Below are 17,854 nucleotides of genomic sequence, written 5' to 3'. Positions count from 1 at the left end.
AGAAGACAGCATTTTGTAAATTTTATCTATGGGAAAAGAAGGATACAAGAAACAAAGATAGAAGCTACACTTCTCTGAAAATCTTTTGATTTGATTTTGAAACCATAACATTATTTAATATAACTATAGAACCAATTTACATTTAAAAAGTTATACCTAGAAATTAAATGCAAACTAATATAAAAGTAGCTAATAAATAAAAATATTGAGTTAGGAACAGAACCATGCAGAGAAAAACTATTCCAGTCAAAACACAGTGATTATAAGTATCCAGTACTGCTGTGATACTCCAAGGAAAAAAGCATTTTTCTTTAATCTGAAACAATTTTTTTTAATGTTACTGCACTGTAGCCATACATAATAGCAAGGTTCATTTCAACGTATTTATAAATGCATAGAACATAGTTTTCTCTATATCAATCCCTGATATCCCCTTCATTTCCCTCTCCCACCCCCTGCCCCCTGATTTCTTTCCTCTACTCTTGCTTTTCCTTCTACTTATTTATTTTTTAATTGGAGAATTATCATTTTAAATAAAATTGGAATGCATTGTGATATATTCATATATGCATATAGCATAATTTGGTCAATTTTATTCCCGATTTTCTTCTTGTTTTCCTTCCCTGCTTTCTCATCTTTGTTCCCCTGCTTCCACTCTACTCCTTTCCCTTCCATTTTCATGAGATCATCTTCTTTATTCCTTTTTTTTTCTTTCTAAATTCTGCATATGAAAGCAAATATCTAAACCTTGACCTTCTAAGTCTGACTTATTTCACTTAACATGATGTTTTCCAGCTGCATCCATTTACCAGCAAATGCCATAATCTCATTCTTCTTTACAACTGAGTAGAACTCTACTGTATATATACACCACATTATCTTTATACATTTGTCTGTTTAAGGGGAACTAGCTAGTTCTATAATTTGGCTATTGTGGATCATGCTGCTATAAACACTGGCATGCATGTAGAACTGTACTTATGCTCATTTTAAATATTATTAGTAAATATCATGAACTGGGATAGCTGGGTCATGTGGCAATTCCATTCCTACTTTTCTGAGGAATTTCCATGATGCTTTCTTTAGTAGTTGTACTAATTCACAATCCCAGTGTTAAAATGTTCATTTTCTCTACATCCTCTCTAGAACTTACTATTATTTGCATTCTTGATGGCAACCATTCTAACTCGAATGAGGTGAAATTTCAGTGTGATTTTGATTTGCATTTTCCTGATTTTTAAGGATGTTGAACTTTTTTTCATATATTTTTTGGCCATTTGTATTTCTTCTCTCAAGAAATATATCTATAGATCTTTTGCCCATTTATTGAGTGAATTATTCATTCTTTAGAGCTAAGTTTTTTGAGTTCCTTATGTATTTTAATTATTAATTGATTGTAGACTGTAGGAAGAGTAACTAGAAAAGAATTTTTCCCATTCTGCAGGATCCCCCCTCCCTGCTCTGAATTGTTTCCTCAGCCATGCAGAAGTTTTTAATTTAATATCATCCTACTTGCTAATTCTTGGCTTTGTTTCTTGAGCTTTAATTGTCTAAATAATGATGTCAATGCCAGGCTCATTACGTTGCATGTTGTCCCTTTGTTTTCTTCTAATAGTTTCAATGATTCTGTTTTAATTTCTAGGACTTTGATCCACTTTGAGTTTTGTTATTGTTGTTGTTGTTTGTTTGTTTTTAATGCAAGGTGAGAGAAAAGGATCTAGTTTCATGTGTCTACATATGCATATCCAGTTTTCCCAGTGCCATTCACTAAACAGTTTATTTTTTCTTCAACATATATTTTTAGAACCTTTGTCAAATATCAGAATGGCTGTAAGTACGTGTCTCTGTGTCCTCTGGTCTATTCTACTGGTCTTCACGTCTGTTTTCATGCCAATACCATACTGTTCATACTGTTTTCTGACTAGAGCTCTGTAGTTAAATTAGAGATCTGGTATTTTAATGCCTCCAGCCTTGCTCTTCTTGCTCAGAATGACTTTGGCAATTCTTGGTCTTTTATTCTTCCATATGAAGATTAGGAATGTTTTCTCTAGTTCTATGAAGAATGGCCTTAGCATTGAATCTCTAGATTGCTTTAGATAATTTGGCCATTTTGATGGTATTAATTCTACCTTTCCATGAACGTGGTAGGTGTTTCCATCTTCTAAGATCTTCAATTTCACCCTTCACTATTTTATAACTTTCATTATAGAGGTTTTCACCTCTTGTTAGATATATATTTTTTTAGCCTATTATGAATGGAATATAGTTTTCTTGATTTCTTTATCTCTGAATTAATTATTGTATAGGAGAGTTATTGATTTTTGTGAGTTTATCTTGTACCCTGCAACTTCACTGAATTTGTTTTTTAGCTCTAGAAGATTTTCTAAAGAAGTGTTTTAGAAGATGGGAGGGGAGGGGAGGGGGGGATAATAGAGGATGGGAAAGGTAGCAGAATACAACAGTCACTAATATGGCATCATGTAAAAAATGTGGATGTGTAACCGATGTGATTCTGCAATCTGTAATTGGGGTAAAAATGGGAGTTCATAACCCACTTGAATCTAATGTATGAAATATGATATGTCAAGAGCTTTGTAATGTTTTGAACGACCAATAAAAAAAAGAAGTGTTTTATTTTTTGTTTGTTTGGTTTTTTTTTTTTTAGGGGGGGGGGGCAAGTATTTCTTTCTCCTGCCTGATTACTCTGGCTAAATATTTAAGAATTGTATTGAATAGAAGAGGAAAATGTGGACATTCTTGCTTGTCCCTGATTTTAGAAGAAATGTTTTCAGGTTTTCCCCTTTCAGTAAGATGTTTGTTTGGGGTTTATGGTATATGGCCTTTATGATATTGAAATATATATCTTCTATCACTAATTTCTTCAGAGCTTTTAAAATTAATGTATACTGACTTTTATCAAAGATTTTTCTGTATCTATTGAGATAATTATGTGGTTTTTTTTTCCTTAATTCTATTTATGTGATGAACTTATTGATTTGCAAATGTTGAACCAAACTTACATTCCTGGAATAAACCAATATGATCACCATATACAATCCTTGGAGGGAAAGGGGGAAACACCGTGCCTGCCCTCAAGGAGCTCACAGTCTAGCGAAGATGGCAGATGTGCCAGCTCACGTGGGACCTGCCTGGTGGGCTGGCACCTGGCCAAGAGGAGGCAAGGAGGGAGGAAAGTTCTTTGCTCTGTTTAGGCAAGACCTCTTTGAGGAGTGGGCAGTACCTCTAATGAAGTAGGGGATAAAATAATTATCTGAGTTGAAATTTCTGTGCATCATTTGCAGTATTGGTGCTAGGTGCTCTAGGATTTGAGGCACACTTTCCACTGAGGAGTGTTAGGGTGATGGCTAAGAAGTGATTTCACCTGATTCCTCAAGGTAGAGGGTGCCTGATGAGGAGACCAGGGCACTGTGATTTAGCTCATCAAGAAAGGAATGAGTGGAGAGTGGAGAGAAATAGCCAGTTCCTCTTCTGAATTGTTCCTTTTTGATCTAGAATCCCCCATTTCCTGTTTCAGGAGGATTGCATTTTTTTTTTAAGTAGAGAGCTACTTAGGAATCTGTGGGAGCTGCTTCAGGCCAAATTTGCAGACCACTTCTGGCTGTCTCGTGACTACTTTACAACAGGCATTTCCATGTCCACATCTTTCCCACACTTTTCATTTTATGAGATCCAGAAAAGGATGAGACTGTTTTTTCTCAAAACAATTCAGCTAAGAAAGGCCTCTAGAGGACATGAGGACCAAGCCTTCCGTTTTACAGGTGAGGATACTGAGGCACATCTATGAGGCCCCCTGGACTTGGGCAAGCTTGGGCAAGGATCAGATAGAGCTGGGACTCAGAGGGTGGCCCTTTCAACACCCTGTCCAGATTATTTTTCCAAGGCTGGGCAAGTTGCTGAACATGAGTCTTGTGCTTGAGTCTGTTAACACTGTCTGTGGGTGGGGTGGCCATGTGGATGGGGCCCTCCTGTCCAGGCCAGCTATGCTGAGAGCTGGGTAAACAACCAGGTGACTGAAATCTGAGGCAGGACGGTAAGGTCTGAAAGAAAATCAGCGCTGGTGATGTGTACCCATATGCTCAAATGCTCATAGTTCACACACACAGCCCATGGCTGGCCCGCAACAGCAGACGGTAATTTGCCTAATATCTACAGCTCCACTGAGTCACAAGTGAGCCCCCATCTCTGAGCACCTCTACTTGGCTTCACCATTTAGGGCGTGTTCCTACAAGATAATGCTGTCTTCCTATTCTACACTGGACCCCAGGTAGACATTTGATCCCAAGGGCAAGGAAGGTATTAGTGGCCACAAGTGCCCAGAGTCTCTCTATGAAGAATTTCATTTGAGAACTGCAAAGACTAGGTCAGGCTGCTGTGTTCTATGAGGGTAGAGATCACGCCATGACCTCTCTAAGACTGCAAATGTGGGGACAGAGAGCCACAGAAAATCACAGATGTCCCAAGGAGAAGGGAGCTGAAGTGCTGGACACAGGTCACCTGATAGAAGACCTGTAAGCCACGCCAGGAGGGCACGGGATGAAGGAGCTGAGGCTGCTTTTCCCATTTCTGTTCTCTGTTCTGTGATAGTCTCCTTTTCTGAGTGAAACCAAGTCCTCGTTGGCCAGTGCTCATCTGGCTGGTTTTTGGTTTTCTTTTTATACAGCTGTGCTATGCTTCTCCAAGGCAAGTGCCCTTGCCTGGGGATATATCCCAGTAACCCGAGTCCTCTGAATGGCATAGTGGGGTTAACCGTCCTGGATCCCAAGGCATTTGCAGGACCACAGTGCCAGCCAGTGATCCAACTCACTGCACAGACCTCCCCCAGGAGAGCTCCTGGCCTGCTGAGGCCCATTTCTGTCAAGAAGCCTCATCAGCCAATGGACAGTTGGCCCAATCATTATGAGCTGTCATGAGAAGACAGGGGTGTCTCAGGCAAAATGCTCTCCCTATTTCCCTTCATTTTAGAAAAAAATCAAGGCACTTGTGCAAGACTCTAATAGGTGGGGGCTGTCAGGAAGACTGCTATTTAAATGGCCAGAGAGATGCTATCGCCAATTTTATGTTGCTTATCAGGGAGAGAGGCCTATTATGGCTAGGCAGAGAGGACAGCAAGAATGGGAATTTGTAGCAGATCCAGCAGCTTGGACCAATAAGTCCCATGGGGTTTACATCTGCAAACAGTGGTACTTCAACTTCTTCTCCTATTTGTATTCCTTTAATTTTCTTCTCTTGCCAGGCTGCTCTAGCTAAAAATTTCAAGAACTTATTTGAATAGATTGTTGATGGTGGACATCCTTGTCTTCTTCCTGGTTTATTTTGACAGTTTTTTAAAAAATTTGCTCTGATGTTGGTTATGGTTTTGTCACATATCACCTTTATAACATTCAGTTACATCCCTTCTATCCCTAGTTTCTTCAGTGTTAAACATCAATGACAAAGACATCAATGGGTTCTAAATGTTGTCAGTCTTTTTATTCATCTATTGAGGTGTATTTTACTCAGTCATGGTATATAATCTTCTTAATATGTTTTTGGATGCAGTTTGCCAATATTTTCTCAATGATTCTTATATCTATGTTCATCAGGTATATTGGTCTGTAGTTTTCTTTCTTTGATGTGTCTTTTTCTGGTTTTGGTACCAGTGTGATACTGGTTTCTTAGAATATGTTTGGGAGTGCTTCCACCCTTTCTATTTCATGGAATAATTTGAGGAGGATTGGTGTTAGTTCTTCTTTAAAGATCTGGTAAAAATTTAGCTAGGATCCATCTGACTCTGAGGGTTTTTGTTGTTATTGGAAGACTTTTTATTATTACTTCAATCTCATTGCTTGATATTGATCTGCTTAGGTTTTCTATATCCTCTTGCTTCATTTTGGGTAGGTCAAAAGTTTCTAGAAAATTGACTATATTTTCTATATTTTCCAATTTATTGACTGATACTGTTTTCTGCAACTATATCCTTGTTAGCTATAGAGGAGTTGCTATTTAAAGACTCTTTCATATATTTGGTAGACCATAGCATTAGTAGTTATTTGGATGTCATTGAGAATCTGAATTCTTGACATGTCAGAAAAGAGATTGAGATGTAAAATTGATGTAATTGAGTAGAGATTCTATTCTTAAATTTGAACTGAAATGTTAAAATGAATTTATCGCTTACTTTGTCTTTGAAAATATATCTTCTAGATCTATCCTAGAAGTAATAATCAACTCAGTAGTATTACTCAGACTGTGGAATGTGGCAAAACTGTCATTAACTGAGAACCACAGTGCCAGCCAGTGATCAAGAACATAAGAGAGAAGACAAAAATTACCAGTCTCATGAAGAGAGTGCTGTCATAGCTACAGATTATAAAAATATTAAAATAATGAGAATGAAATATTATGAACAACATATGCCAATAAACTCAGCATCTTAAGTTTAAAAAGAAATCCTTGAAAGACACAAACTATAAACATTCATTCAGAAAGAAACAGGTAACCTAAATCTCCCTGTATCAGTAGATCTCAGTCAGGAAAATTTTGCCTACCAAGAGAACTTTGGCTATTTCTGGACACACTTTTTGTTCTCACAGCTGGGAGTGGGACCACTGGCATCCACTAAGTAGAGCCCAGCAGTGCTCATTACCAAACTTCTACAGACAGAATGGTCTCCAAAAACAGGAAATATTTGGCCCAAAATGTCGATAGTGTAAAAGTTGAGAAGTCTCATACTATATCCATTAAATAAATTGAATTCATAATTAAAATCTTCTGACAAAGAAAACCCTAAGTCCATTTGTGAATTCACTAGTTAATTATAGCAAACATTTTAAAAATACCAATTCTACACTAACTAGTTCAGAAAATTAAAAGGGAAGGCATTCTACCCAATAAATTCTCTGAGGCCAGCATTAATCTACTACCAAAACCCAACAAAGACATTATGAAAGAAAGAAAGAGAGAGAGAAAGAGAGAGAGTTGGATGGATGGATGGATGGAGGGAGGGAGAGAGAAAAACCACAGGCCAATATTCCCCACAAACACAGATGCCAATTTTTGAAATATCAGTAAGTCAAATCCAACAATATATAATAAATCACAATATCCCATGATATAGTGGGATTTAGACTAATTCAAGAATGCAAGTTTCCTTTAGGATTCTAAAATCCATCAGTGTAATTCATAATATTAAAAGACTAATGCCTTTAGGATTAGAAAAACTGTAGGATCATCTCAATAGATACAAAAGAAGCATCTGACAAAAACTAATTTATTTCTGATTTTTTTAAAAAAAAAAAAAGCTCTCAGTAAACTAGAATAGAGGGGGAGATGATCGACCTGATAAAGGATATCTTCAGAAACTGTGACTCACATCTTACATGATGAGGAAAGACTAAGTGCCTTATCCTAACATCATGAATAAGTTCAGCCTTCTATACCTACCACTCCAGTTCAACCAAAGGGCAGGAGTTATAGTCTCTGAAACAAGACTGCATAAGTGAAAAGTGAATTCCACCTACATCAATACATAAAAGATGTCAAGACTGAAAAGAAAACAAAATTGTCATCATATCTAGATTACATAATTCTCTATGAATAAAATCCTAAAAGCTTCTACAACTAATAAGTGAGTCATAGTTTGCAGGATAGAATGTCAACATACAAAAGTCAGTTGCATTTCTCAATACTAGTAGCAAATAATCAGAAACTGAAACTAATCTCAAATGTCCAATTTTGATAGTATCCAATCATTAGAGATTGAATGTATCAAAATATATAAAAGATTTATATATTGACAGTCTCAATTATATATTGACAGTACTGAGATATTAGATAAGATATAAACAAATGGAGAGAGATATCAGGGTGGATTTTTTGAGAAAATTACAAGCTAACTATAAAATTGATATGATATTAAACAAAGGCATTGGAAATTTATAATGCAAAAAACCTAGAACAAACTAAACAACTCTGAAAACAAGAAAAATCATTGAAAACTATCACAAACGGATTTTTAGACTTACTAGAAAGGTACAGTAATTAAGATAGTATGATAATGGTACAAAGATAAACAAATAGATCAGTGAGGGCTATAGATGATACAGGACTATAGCCACACCTATGAAATTAATTGGTTATCAACAAAAATGCAAAGGCAACTCAATGGAGAAAGGAACCTTTTCAACACATCATGGTAAAGCAACTGTAAACTACATGCATAAAGAAAAAAACAAAACTGTTAAGGTGTCCACCATTTATTAGCCATCAAGGAAAAATGCCAAAACCCTAGTATGAGTTTAATCTGAACTATTTCTTAAAAGCACTAATTCTACTTTTATTTCCAAATGATCAGAAATAACAAGCTCCTTCCAAAGATGACATAAACTATTCTTTTCTTGTCCTGAATTGAATATCAGTATTTCTGATGGATGAGAGAAAGTTAAATCTATTTTGATAGAGAGAAGAAAACTAAAAATCAATGTCTCCAAATGTTCTGGATTGTATCTTCCAAAGTTTGAGGGAATTTTTTTAAAACTTCTAACTCCTCTAAGGTTATTTTTACACAGATGTAAGTTTCCCTTCTATTAAAGAATTATTTTTAACTATTTCTCATGCTATTCTTAATCTATTCTTTGCCATTGTCATAAATCAATAGCTTTACTGAGGACACCGTATATCCAACGATTACATTGAACATTTCCTGCTCAGACATACCCAAATGTAAAACTGTAACATACCACGAAACTGTTAACCATCCCAAAGAGACTTCTAGTTTATGGAGATTTTAAACAGCAATTTCCATTAAAAGTAGCAGATGGAAACTGTGTTTCAACATAATGTCACTAAAGCATTACCCTAGAATTAGTTTAGCAATGATTTTTGGTCCACATGCAAGATGTAAAACACATTACTGCAAATCACTATGTACTATGTCTTTTAGTTTCCTGTTCTAATTAATTAAAATACATGACTTATTAATTCAAGACAATTAAATAATAAACTTAGGTAAAGAACTACATGTGCATTTTGTAGTCATATTAGTGTTATAGGTCTTGCTAGTCCAAAACTAACCAAGTTCCTGTTAATAATGACTCCTTCCTAGAAAAAGATTTAAAATTATTCTGTCTACCTCCTACTCATCCTAGCTCTGCACAGAGATATTCTTTGTAGTTGATGAATAGACCCTCTTCTTGATTATGACTCTTGCAAATTTGCTTAAACACAGAGATATGAAGACATGAACTCATTTCTTTCATAATTTTATTTTGTATGTCAGTTTTCTCCAATAGACACTTAAAACCACTCTGAAATCTCAACTGTTATTTGTAATCACACTCTCCAATCCTATAATAATCCCTACCACCTCTTAATTGCCTTCTTTGGGCCAAATGGCCACAATAAACCTGAAAATGTTGTTTTTTTAAATAAGGACAAATATCAGGCACAGTGGCACATGCCTGTAATCCCAGAGATTTGGGAGTCTGAGGAAGGCAGATTGCAAGTTCAAAGCCAGCCTCAGCAACACAGTGAGTATCTTTTTCTTTATTTTTCAGAATAAAGTGGAATGTGACTCAGTGGTGAAGCACCCCTGAGTTCCATTCTGGAAATAAATAAATAATAAATAAATAAATAAGGTAAATTTCTAGAGTACTCAATTCCATGTTCACTCAGCAATAATTGGCAAAGCTAAAATTCTGACCTTTGTCCACCTGGATTTAAACCCTATGCTCCATCTTCTACATTCATATCTACTTTCTTTCCACTCCCTATGCATCTTAACAGAAGTATCACCACTTTGACTTTCTTTGATAATCTCATCATGTAGCTCACATATTCTCTTTTTAATCTGGCTCTTCCTATCATCATCACTACCAACACCCCCACCAAGATTGCCCCAACGTCATCACAACACTATGATCCCGACTGACAATCCATCAGACAGGCCAGATCATAGTTTCTGGGTCACCATCTCAGATGAAATTTGGATGAACGCATCAGAAACCTTGGCTGAAATTTGCTTTAGCAATGAGGATGTGTGTCACCACGCACCCACTCTGTGCAGTGGTAGTGTGGGTCCAGACACAACACACCAGGCTGAAGCCCATTGCTTTTTGTGCTCTCCTCTGTGGGTAGTGACTGTAGCACTTCCAGGTACCATGCTCACATTTCAAGAATGTTGGGTCTCCTTTTCTTTTAAACAAAAAGAATTTGCTAGAGTAGCCCTTCCAGCAAACATCATTTCCTTCACATCTCACCACCAACAACCAAGTGACATAACCTCCAGAAATCATTCACCAGCAAGGGGAACAGAATTGCTGTGAGTAGCTTAAACCAGTTCTTCTCTAAGTGTGGGCTGAAATATAAGTTTAGGCTGCTGTTCCACTATATGTTGCAAATTAACTACAAAGTACAGAGCTGGCACCAGAAATGTCACTAAGCACACCATAGAGTTCAGCTGATATTTTTTTCTCTAGGTAGACTTTCTTGATGGAGGAATCCATGAGTTGAATAATATTCTGATGTAACCCCCTTATCCCATTACAGATCAGCACCTTGAGTAGCTCTAAGACTAATTTAACCATGCTCTCCCAAGAGCTTGGGAAGGATTCATGTTTTTTCAATAGCAGGAGGCAGGAGGGGACACTTTAAGAAAACTAAGGTTCTCTTGGGCAGGAAGGAAGATGGGATATGCTGTTCACAAGTAGCCTCTCTCCCTCCTCCACACTCAGGGAAACAGATCTACATCTTCCCCAGAAGCTCTAGTGGTTTCTAATTCCTTTGGCCCGTCAGCTCCTTTATGAAAATACTTAACCCCACACCTTGACCCAATCAGCTGCTTGGTAATCCCACTCAGCTTTGGACATTTGCATCATCTTTTACCATAGATATGTAGCTATTACCTATGGAAACAATGGAGTTTCCAGTGCAAACTATGCTTTCAAGTCCCCATTTCTGTATGACTCTTTCACTGCCTTCAAATATGCAATGGACAGAACTGTCTTAAAACCTAAATACAGAAAACTTTAGATGATCACATTGCCTCCCCTCCCAAACACATTTGCATCCCTTCTTTCATTGCCATATTTATTTTTATTTTTTTAGTTGTAATTGTCAGTACCTTTATTTTTTATTTATTTTTTTATGTGGTGCTGAGGATCAAACCCAGGGCCTCTCACGCACTAGGCAAGCACTCTACCGCTGAGCCACAACCCCAGCCCCTCACTGACATATTTCTAAAGCTGGAAGTCTATTATCTTCTCTTTATTTCATCATCTTTAAACTTCTCACCTCTGGAAATCGGGTTTGCATCCCTACCACCCCACTAAAAATGAACTTCCAAATGCCATAAAACTCCTAATGATCAAATCCAAGTAATTTTCTAATTCTTGGGGTACTATTTACTGCCTTTCCTATTCACTCATCTTTTATAAAATTATAAATTCTTCATCAGATCCTGAGATTTTTGTTTCTGCAAAGCAGTATATGTGCTTGATGGAAGTTTATCCACAGTGTTGAAGAAAGAAAAATGAAATACCTTCTGAAACTCAGTCTACAAATTGATCACACACAGACTTTGAGTAGAGACAAGCAATGGCCCATTGCAATGGTTTCACCATTAATAAAGGTGATATTTTGTTTTATATCTTCCTTCTAAGGTTATCTTATTTCTTACTTGGTTCAAAATCCAGGAAAAGCATATTTTGTGACCTGACCATACCATTGTAGAATATGTGCATGTTGGCCTGGATGAAATTTACCTTTTCCTATTAGGAAATAGGATTCTTTATGCAAATCAATACTGCTAGCAAATACAGTAGTTGTTTAACCTACACATTCATACACAGAGAGAAATTAGGTTAAGAACATTCACCTCTGAGTAATGATTTTAATTACAAATGAATTTTTTTCCTCATTAACTAGACCAAGTAAGAGTTCTCTTTGGCAACACCTACTATATTATTTTAGCAGTTGGTCAGACATATTGTTTTTAATTGGAAGCAATAAAACTATTTTCATTAAAAAGGGAGGAGGAAGAGAGATTCTATAAATTAGATTCATATTCTCCCTCATAACAATGAATCATTAAGATGTTATTTAGGCTCTTCTAATTTCTTCCCCTGCTTAATTAATGTTGATCTCAACCCCCCACCCAATTCTCCTGTGGAAAGTAAAGCAGCTTGTTGTGTTACCAAAAGCACAATTTAAACATAGCTCATGATATATAAAGCCAAACAAAGCCAGCTCAGCTCCTCCAGGATTCCTTTGAAACCCTGGCCCACAACCAACATATTCTCCAGCAAGAAGAAAACTGTTTCACAGTATGCTTAATTACTTGTTCTTTCTTAGCTCCTAAATAATAAAAGTCAATAATCAGAGATGTACAATAATAATTTGAAACTCATGTAGGGACAAGCAGGTTAAAAGCCACTGGTCCAGGTTACATATTAATGTAAAAGAGAACAGGTTCATGATAAGATGGTCCATAGCATTAATTAATAGCTGAAAATGCAATAATCAAGGACACATTTCAATGCTTTATGACTAAAATTTACATGTTAATGATCATATAGAGAATCATAGTAATTGTTGGGAATAAAGACACTGTACTACAGAAGAAAAAGGGAATTATCTGACTTCTGAGGTTTCAAAGACAGCTTATAGGTCAAAGAGGGCCATTACTGCATGTTTCACAGATCATTTCCAAGTGCATTCTATGTATCATGATCATAAACTCAAGTACCCCTAGGATCAAGTAGGTAACAAAAATAAATGACCCTAGTCCCAGGTAACCAGTTCACTTACTTGCCCTCTAAATTTGCAATGTGGGTGAATTACAAAATTTTGGAAGTTCTGTGCAAAATGAAAATGTAATACTTCTTATTCATAATATAAGGGGGAAAAGACATTAACACTACTAAAATAAAAAGCTTCTTTCTATCTCTCTGCTTCCTCTCTGACTCTGTCTACCTCTCCCACACACCACCAACACCACTTGTCAGCGTACTTTTTATTTGTTTTGAATATTGTGCTTCTACAAGCACAGAGATGTTCTTCATGTGAGTGCAGATCCTGTGGTGTATCACCTAAAATTAAAGTTCATTGTGTTTCCTCAGCATCTTGAGTCCAGAGGTTCTCAACTGGACCTAAGCACAAGTCCCCACTATACACACACACACTACACACACAGACACACACACACCTCTTCTTGTAGATAAGGTCTTCTAGCCAAACAACCCTCTTTATATTAGGACATGACACAGGGTAATGTGTGAGGAGCAAGGTTTACTACCCTGCTAGCCCATAGCTGTATTCAAACAAACCCATGGCATCCCTCTGCAGAAACCTGGAATCACCACATCCTCCTCTGACCACAAAGCCTGTCTCTCATAGTGACTGCTTATTTTCTCTGTTCCAAAGTACAACTTCTGCTTATTCCTGCATGGCCGGTGATTTCCTCCCCCTTGAAGTTGTGAGTATATGTGGCTAATAAACAACTTTTGAGTTTAGTTGTAGTGTCTAGTGTCATGTTTACATTATCCCCATAATTCCAGGATGGAAATCTCTCTCTCCAACAAGGTGAGGATCAGGTGAAAGGTAGGTCTCTCACAGGTCCACATGCATGCCTGTGCACTTGCGATGCATGGTTCACTAACTTCCAGGATTCCTTCCTGCAAGCTGCAGAGCCAGCACACATGTCCCAACCAAGGGGAGAAAGTTGAACCAGCATTGTCTCTTACTGTAATCCTACCAACTCAAGACATGGCAAATGGGCAACTCCCATGTTTATTGAAATCTTTAAGTCAAGATATGCTAGGTACCCAGATTGGGGACAGATGAGGGTCTCATCCCTGACAAGTCACTCTCCAAATGCACCTGGGCACTGCCAGCCCAGTGTGGAGACAGTCATCTTCATGCTCTGCTCTGAAATGCTACAGAATATGTGGGTTAAGCCCTGACCACCCCTTCATCTATGCCTAGGCCCCTACTAAGGGGAGTGGCAGCAGACCCATAGAACCTGGGGTGACACATATAATGGATGAGATAGAGGCAGGGAGGTGTGGAAACAGGATCTGCTGTGTATCAAAGCTCTGAACCTGTTCATCCTCTACTGTCCCATCAGACTTCACTTATAAAACACAAATCCAGAGATCAAAATTATTAACAATTTTAAGACAACAACGATAGTTCATTAATCCTTAAGTAGGAAGCCAGGTCTATGAAGTTGGCTCTGGATCTCAAACATTTGACATACCAAGAGGCCATGTTCTTCGTTGTCTATGTTTATGTCTGTTCCTGACACATCATTTGTGCTGCACCTAGAAATCCTCTTCTATAAACTTGCAATCCCCTTAAAAGCTTCAATACCCAGACAACTTTTTCACCCTTACTGAATTTAACAGCATCATAATTTATGTTCATCCAAATGAATTTTGAATAAAACTTGTCAAATAAATGAACCTGTTAAAATTTTTAGTAATTTCATTTTCACTTTGGCTCATAGTTTCTTAATGGGGTTATTTCATAAGAATGTCTTAAATTAAGTCCTTTTGCACAGACTCAATTGATTTTGCACATTAAACACCAAGGAACACGTTTCATATCCATAAAGAAATTTGCTCTTTCCGTTTCCTGCTTCAAATATGGCCTCCTCTCAATGTATCTTCTACTATTCCTGTTTTTATATGCATGGGTACAGAAAATATTTCAACTTCCCGTTCATTCTCTACATGGAAATAGCACTACGAGCATGGTTGTTCATGGTCACTAACATCAGCCTCTGCATTAAGGGGACAGTTGGTATGGGGAGCTAGAGCCACCATTGTTCAGCTCCAAATTACCACCACGTAGAAATCTGGACCCAGGGTTTCTAGAGCTTATGAATTTTCAAGAAATTTTGATAATAAAGATTAATACAGGAAAACAAAATTGTAAATGCGAGTGACAGATTTTTATTTTTAATATTTAAGTGCTGGGTTGGTCTACACAGGGAAGACCAAATAAAACACACTTGTTATGGAGGCTCTTGGCCCACTTACAGGTTATGTTGGAGTCATGGTGAAACAAATTGCTTGCCCTCAGTGACTCCATCTTGTGGAAACATTTTGTGGGCAGGAGCACATAAGGAGAGAGTTACATGAGGTTAAGGAAATTGCTGCACGCAGCAACAATAGGTTTAAAAAGTTGCTGCACACAGCAACCACGTTCCACGCAGCAAAGATTTATCTAAGTTCTGTAAACAGAATGCCCCCAAATGATAGAACACTGCCCCAGAGAAAAAGTTTGTTAGATACAGAATATTAACATATTGGACTGATAATAATAGAGTTCCTGCACGCTGGCACATAGGGTTGTTTGCTGATGATAATAAAAGGATGAGGAGCAGAACTCAAGGAGCCTGACTTTTCATCTTATCTCTAGTTCCATGTTTTTTTATTCATTCCTCCTAATAAAAGAAGGAGCCTATCAGCCTGGGACTTTACTTCATCTTAGGTGATGTTCCCTGACATACACCCCAGCTTCAAACAACTCTATCTCCGTGTCTTTCATTTGCTGCATCCAGGGTTCAGATGGTCTGACCCGGCAACTTAAAAGCAGCATGCGCCTGCTGACCACCACTTGGTGGTGTCCTATGTGAAGGAAGACTGCTGCTCTCATAATAAACCTGTTCATTGCACTGCCTGACATGTGCCATGTCACCCTGTCATCATCTATAAGTCTGCCTATCTCCTTCCGCCAACTAAAGTGCACGTCTGCCCCTGGTAGAAAGGGCCGGTCATTCCAGGTGCCACAGGATTACCTATTAAGTGATCTAAATTCCGTTGACTTTTTCCCAGACACAACTACTTCCCAGGCACGAAGGAAAACCAAATCATAATGGAACTTGTACTCTACAAATAAATCTTTCCTTTTAAAGACTTTTGTGTATATCCTCAGTGAGACTTTAAACTCTCTAAGTTCTTTTTAAAATCACATCTATCAGCAGCAGAGGGTCAGACATGGGGACTTTATTCTGCAGATCTGGGTCCTCTGAAAGGAAATACATTAAAGAGCACCCTGGAATTTTGGAGGAAATCCCTCCACTATTCTTTGAGTTTCTTATTTATATAAGACATACATAGTATTTTACAAGATGACGAAGACTGTATGTCCATATTTGGTCTCCTGGACCTTTAAACAAGTCAAAATCCTCTGGATATGCCTCACTCTATGCTATCAACAACCACTACATCCAAGATTGTCAAATCACCTTCTGCCCTGCTCCATTACATTGGGCACAAACCATTAACTCTAATCTTTCCTTCAACAGACATTAATTGAGGACCTAATATGAACCAGGCACTGTGTGAGTTGAGGGGAGAAGGTTACAAGTCCGAATAAACCTTGTCTCTCCTCTCAAGTTACTCTCAGGTGAAAGAAAGATCATCCTAGCAACTTTTCAGTCCAGGAATACCTTCTTACAGGAGAATCAACTCCATCTCTCTATCCTCCTCAATTCTTTTTCTAACATCAACTCCTGTCAACTTCCAGAATACCATAATATGACAAGTTTGGACCAACTTAGAGTGTATTTTTTTCATGGGTTTACACTGTCCTTGTTGTCTCAGAATATGGTACCACATGGACCCTCATGGGTGTGCCCTTATTAAAGACTCCCTACCTTTATTCCATCTAGACTCTCCCTCATCCGTGGGAATCACCAATTATGGTACCTATGAACACCCATGCCTGGATTGCTCTGACACCTAAGTTATTTTTATTTATTCTGGCTGTAGTCACCAAAATAATCCAATCAGTCCATATCAATGACCACTCTGCATGTCTGATGATAATATTAGATACCTTTTAATGACATTTGCTCCACCTGCACTCTGTGCTGAACTCGTTGCCAACATGACCTCTAAAGCAGTCCTCACACATACACATACAGTGTCAGTTTGTCATTTCCACACATGCTTAAACCCTTATGGTACTTGGCAAGAAGTCATTTCAGGAAACCTGAGTTATAACACCAACCCTTGTTTGGCATTCATTCACACTGTGGATACTTTATTTAGGACACTAAATCTTGGTTCTCACATACTTACAGGTTCCCTTACCTTGAGGATCTCAGATGTGGCTCTTTCATGTTATGTTCAGGTCATAGGAGCGCTCAGTACCAGCTCAGAATCTCTCTGCCTCACCCTCACGTACCATTTCTATGAAACTGCAGCCACATCATCCTGCTGGCCTGGGGCACTCTGCTATGTGATGCCCGCAGAATTCCAATACGGGGAGAGCACAGGCCATAGGACACCAGTGCTCTCCCCTCCCCCCATCTTTTACTTTTGACTGCCTTCCTCAATCTACCTGCCCCATCTTCCTCCAGGTGACAAAGTTACAGGGTTTCTCTGCATGACCCTGTAAACACCTCACCGTAGCTTCTGCCCTTGTGTTGACTGAGCTCCTCTTTCACATGGTGGAAGAGCTTTCTATCATTTCCTCTGAGTAGAATAGAATATGTCCTTGAACTTTATATTTGCTTCTTTCTCTATTGTGTCTTGGTTCTTAATATGTTAGGAATATGAATGGAAATGATTCTCTTAAGCTTTTTATTATTATAACTATTAATATTTATTAATTGTACAAATTAGTGGATTTCAGCATGTCATTTTGATACATACATGTGTCATGCTTTGATCACATCTACCCCCTGATTGCCCTCTCTTGCTCTCTCTTGCTCTCCCCCCGTCTCTCTCCCCTGCTCCCTCCTTTTTGTTGATGCTGTTGTTTTTTGCTTGTTTGTTTGTTTGTCTCCACATACAAAAGAAACCTGTTTCTAGGCTGTTTCACTTAATGTGATTTCCTCCAGTTC

This window comes from Marmota marmota, unplaced genomic scaffold (assembly GCF_001458135.2).
Source record: "Marmota marmota marmota unplaced genomic scaffold, marMar, whole genome shotgun sequence".
In the NCBI taxonomy this organism is placed as follows: Eukaryota; Metazoa; Chordata; class Mammalia; order Rodentia; family Sciuridae; genus Marmota; species Marmota marmota.
This window is presented reverse-complemented; position numbering follows the sequence as displayed.